Source organism: Cebus imitator, unplaced genomic scaffold, assembly GCF_001604975.1.
Source record: "Cebus imitator isolate Cc_AM_T3 unplaced genomic scaffold, Cebus_imitator-1.0 Scaffold223, whole genome shotgun sequence".
Classification (NCBI taxonomy): Eukaryota; Metazoa; Chordata; class Mammalia; order Primates; family Cebidae; genus Cebus; species Cebus imitator.
In genome coordinates, this window is record NW_016107538.1 from 2,183,162 (window position 1) to 2,188,317 (window position 5,156).

The following is a 5,156-nucleotide window of genomic DNA, read 5'->3' on the forward strand; positions in this document are numbered from 1 at the left end:
TTAAGATTTTTCATTTGCCAGTTTATTTTTTTTTTTTTGACACAGAGTCTTGCACTGTTGCCCAGATTGGAGTGCAGTGGCACAATATTGGCTCACTGCAATCTATACCTCCCGGATTCAAGCGATTCTCCCACCTTAGCTTCCCAAGTAGCTGGAATTACAGGTGCCCACCACCACACCCATCTAATTTTTGTAGGGTAGAGATGGAGTAGATGGGATTTCACCATGTTGGCCGGGCTGGTCTTGAACTCCTGACCTTGTGATCTGCCCACCTTGGCCTTCCAAAGTGCAGGCATTACAAGTGTGAGCCACCTCACCTGGCTGATAAATTTCTGTTTAAAAAATAATTTTTTAAAAATGCTCAAAGAGTAGTGGTCATGGCATTTATTCCAGAAAGAGAAAGTTTATCCTGTTCTGCCTGTAATAACAAAAGTATACGGATCAAGATTATTTTATAGGGACACAGATTAAAAGATAGCATACAATTTTATTTTTAAAATGAAGCTAACTTTTTGATACATGTATTAAATGTAAAAGAACAACAAACAGCATAAAATGAACTTTTGGGGGATATTAGCGACACAAACAAGTAGCAAGAACAGTGTGAGAAATAAAATTCTCATCCTGGCTTGGGGAGGGCAGAACCTCACAGTCTGAGAACAATGCTAGCATGTGGTGGTATTAGGGCATGGCCCCTCTGTATAAAAACTGTTCTCATTTACTGAGAATTGAAGTCTCAGTTAAAGAAAAATAATACCAACCTCAAACACAAAATAATTGATTCATCATTTGATAAATGCTGTGAGTTTATAACATGTACAATTGTGTTATCATTCTATAAGGTTTATCATGTGTTAAATTTAAAACCAGAATAATTTTAAACTTGAAGTGAAACAAGTCCCTTAGTAAAATAAATTTCAAAGTGCAACCCCCTATCTATCTATATCATCTGTATCTGTGTTTGGCCATTTTTTTTTTGCATTGCAAAAGCAAAAGCATCCTTCTTGGCCTTATAAATTTTATAGGATCACACAAATATTGACACAATGGTGACAGACAAAGATAGATGTTAATATTATTTGGAAAACTTGCAGAGGAACCAACACAGGAACAGAAAACCAAACACTGCATGTTCTCACTCATAAGTGGTAGTCGAACAATGAGTACACAGGGACACAGGGAAGGGAACATCACACACCAGGGCCTATTGGGGAGTGGGGGCTAGGGGAGAAATAGCATTAAGAGAAATACCTAATGTAGATGGAGGGTTGATGGGTACAGCAAACCACCATGGCATGTGTATACCTCTGTAACAAACCTGCACATTCTTCACATGTATCCCAGAACTTAAAGTATAATAAAAAATTTTTAAATGTGATGATATATTTTATATTTAAAATAGTTCTTTTAAAATTTCCCCTTTACATTAAATGCAAACAGAAACATTTTTGTAAACATGAAAACACTGTAAATAATTCAAAGACCATTTTATCCTCTATTACCTATGTTGGTCTTCTTACCAAAAGTAACTTTTTGCAGCACAGTTTCACCTCTGAGTTCATTCTCTTAACCACCTTATTTTCCTGACTTCATGCTTTATAAAACATGATATGGTATGATGCATGCATTACTTCAGCTGACTAATTTAACATTATAGAGGGCCGGGGACAGTGGCGCACTTCTGTAATCCCAGCACTTTTGGAGGCTGAGGTAGGCAGATCTCTTGAGCTCAGGAATCAGATACCAGTCTGGGCACCGTGGCGAAACCCTGTCTCTATAAAAATTAGCCAGGCTTGGTGGCACCCACCTGTAGTCCCAGCTACTTCAGAGGCTGAGGTGGGAGTATCACTGGAGCCTGAGAGGTTGAGGCTACAGCCCTGTTAGCACCAATGCACTCCAGCCTCGGTGACTGAGTCTATTTTTTGAGACTGTGTCTTAAAAAAATAAAATAGTATGAAGTAGGTCTTTCTAGTGTTATCATCTTAAAGATAATAAAATCAATATAGAGATTATACTAAAAACACAAGATTATGTAATCCCAGCTACACCACAGGCTGAGGCAGAAGAATCGCTTGAACTCAGGAAGCAGAGGTTGCAGTGAGCCCAGATTACGCCATTGCACTCTAGCCTGGGCAACAGCCAGACTCTATTAAAAAAACAAAAAACAAACAAAACCCCACAAGATTATTTATTGAACCACATCAAAGAGTTCAAGGAAAACTGCTAAGTTACTGATTTTGTCACTAGTTTTCTATAATTTTTGGCATACTGTCTACTTTGAGTTATGTTAGGGTAAAAAATGAGTGATAACTCAAAAGTATAGGGAGATAAAGTAGCAGGCCCCATGCTTTGATACAGACTAAGAAGAATGGGGTTAAGTGTGAGGCTTCTGTGAACTGTCTGATGTATCTACACACCAGTGATAATGACCTAGAAGCATGTTGTCCCATAGCCACATATGGCTACTACATTTAAATTTAAATTAATCATAATAATATAAAAATTCAGTTAGTCACACTGGCCACATTTCAAGTTCTCAAAAGCCACATGTGGGTAGTAGTTAGCCTATTTTGTAGCATAGAGAACATTTCCAGCATCAGGAAAAGTATTGGAGAATGCTTGTCTGGACACTTAAGCATACACAGTGTAATAACCTACCCTGGGCTAGCATAACTGACTCCATTTTAGCTGTAAACTCCAATCTGGCTTCCCCCTCCTTACCACAGCCCCTTTGGGTGCATAACTGGGTCATGCTGCACTTAGAGGCATTGAAATGTACTATTCTTAACACTTGTAACCATTGTAATGGCATCCTGCTTGGCATACCTCCCCCTTGCTATTGTAAGAAAAAAGTTTCCCTTTGATTGTTGTGTAGGAGCCTGATTGTCCCCCTTCTTGGACCACCTGTGTGCCTGCAGCCCCTTCCTCTAACCTGCTTTTCTGCTTCTATAAAATTCCATTTCAGCTAGGTACTCCCATCCCCTACCTAAATCAAGGTATAAAAGATAATCAGGCCCCTTCCTCAGGGCCGAGAGAATTTTGAGCGTTAGCTGTCTCTCAGTCACCGGCGAATCAATAAGGACTCTTAATTTGGAACTCAGACTGTGGTGAGTTCCTTCTAACTCACTGGGTTACAACAGAAATGATGAACTGGGTTCAGATGCTATCAAAATCTAATGCTTGGACTTGCTGTTAGACAAATACACTTTGTCAATGCCCTGCTGATATGAAAACTGAGACTAAAATGTGTGTTCCAGGTGTACTGTAATTAAACAGTTGAATACCTGACTACAAATATCTAAGTTCTTGTATTTGAGGATTTGGACCTTAGTTTGGTTGAACATGAAAAACATTCTTCTTTTTCTGATCTTATTAAAGATGTTTGAATGATAGCATTACGTATATTATGCAAAATCTGTCTTTCTGAACTATCACAAGATACATATAGTATAGGAAGCAACTACTATATGACTTTATTAGCATTTTCACTGCTTAATAAAATATTGTAAAACAGAGTTTGTATTAAAATATTAATAAGTACCCAAAATATAATTAGGGCATTCCTCCAAAATATTATAATAAAATTAAACAAACAACTGTGGAAGTAGAAACAAAGGGTGTATGTTACGGCATGAACATTTGTTTCCCCCAGAATTAATATGCTGAAGATCTAACTCTCAGTGTGATGGGATTTGGAAATAGGGCCTTTGAAGGAGATAAGGTTTACATGAGGTCATGAGGCTGGGGTCCTTATAATGAAATTAGCACCCTTATAAGAACAGGCTAGAAAGCCTGTTCAAGAACCATATTGGCCATTGTCTTGGTCATAGACTTCCCACCCTCCAAGGCTGTGAAAAATAAATGTTGAAAGCACCCGGTTTATAGTATTTTGTTATAACAGCCTAGCAGATTAACATAGCGTGTTAATATTATATAATGACAACAGAATATACAATGTGGTTAAAAAACAGGTAACAAAAGAATCTTGAACCATTACATCCTAAAGTCTATTACAACTAAATTAAAAAATTAAAAATGCACTTTTGTTATGTCAAAAACAGTTAGAAAAAATATAATAACAATTATTTAAGAGTGCTTGTGTCCAAGCACCTAGTATAAAATATCTACTCAATATATCATTAAATCTTCATAATGAAGTAGTTTTATGCTCATCTGTCATAAATAAATGAATAAATAATCAACAATTGAAGCTTAAGGAAAATTATTAGCATTCCAGTTAATAATTAGTGGGTCTAAAATCAGGAAAATAAGCTAAACCTAAATACGGTATAAGCGACTAAAGTATATTTAATAGAAAAATACATTAAAATACTAAACACAGAGAATGTTGTCAGTAAACTTGTAACATAGCAATAATCAATTTATATAAAATTATTCCCAATATTAATGAACATGGAGAAATCAATGAATAACACCGAAAAATGAATGCCTGGGAGATGAAGTAAAACGTCAGTCTTATTGGAATATTCAATAAATTCCTACTTTAATGATGAAAAAAATGAAGATAACTCCAAATATGACAAACGAAGAGAGACATACAAGACATTTTTAAAATCACAAAATGATACATGTTAACTCTAAGTTGGAAAACGCTGATCACTAAGTGATTTTGCAAAACAACAAAAACATTAACACAGAAGTTACACCAAAATGCAAAGGAGTCTTCCCACCTCTGCACAAAACAACAAAGGCACAAAAGTCGTTAGGCTGAGACATTTCAAAGTAAATTATTTTGTTACCTCAAGAAAAAGATCATATAAAAGCTATTTTATCAGCTTTAGGAAAGTTTCCAAAATGTTTAATCATTTTGTCAGCATAAAAATGATACCAAAATCTAGGAGAAAACGCATAATAAAATAAAATACTGTAAAACACAATTCATCCTCAGTTATATCAGTAAAATATCCTAAATAAAATACTTACCAAATAGAATGCAAAAACAGCGTGAGAAAGGACGCCGAGCAGCAGCCCACGAGGCTCACAGTAAGAAAACAACTGGCTGAGCAGTCGCAGAGAAAGCACCCGGGGATTCGGCCACGTGATGTGCAGCGGACCCTGCAGCAGGGACCCTGCCCGGCTGCCCCTCAGCCCCTCAGCCCCTCAGCCCCTCAGTTCCTCAGCCCCCATCAGCCCCT